Source organism: Charadrius vociferus, unplaced genomic scaffold (genome assembly GCF_000708025.1).
Source record: "Charadrius vociferus isolate BGI_N301 unplaced genomic scaffold, ASM70802v2 scaffold215, whole genome shotgun sequence".
NCBI classification, from domain to species: domain Eukaryota; kingdom Metazoa; phylum Chordata; class Aves; order Charadriiformes; family Charadriidae; genus Charadrius; species Charadrius vociferus.
The window spans coordinates 148,970-149,486 of NW_009648532.1; positions in this window are offsets into that span (position 1 = coordinate 148,970).

Consider the following 517-nt stretch of genomic DNA (forward strand, 5'->3'; position numbering starts at 1 on the left):
TTACTCCCCCGCCAGCCGATTAGCCGCTTGGCTGCCCGCCGCCGGGGAGGCACCGCCGGGCACCGGAGCCCGGTGAGAGCGGGAAGGCGATGGCACGGGGCTGCCATCGAGCCGTGAAATAGGGCAAGCAGAGCTTCCCTACCCCCCTCCCTGCTCCCTCCTCCCCCAGCAAAGCGGGGCGGTGGGGTGAATTCCAGCCCCGCCGGGATTAATCCTTGGCATAAATACTCTCTCTGCTAATGGAGCGTCCTCCGCCGCTGGGTTTAGATTGCCGGGCGGTGTGTACGCACGCTATCAACCCACAAAACTCCCCAACATAAACAAGGCTGAGGCCGAGGGATGCCGGTTCCTCTGCCCCCGGGATGCGGGATCCAGCATCCGGCTCAGCCTCCGGCCCCGGGGAGACGTTTTCCCGGCCCTCTGCAGCCAAATGTCCAGCGGAGGACGGGAGGAGAGGAGCAGCCCTCGGGGAAGAGCGAGTCCGGAGCTGCCGGAGCTGGGACAAGGGAGCGGCGGG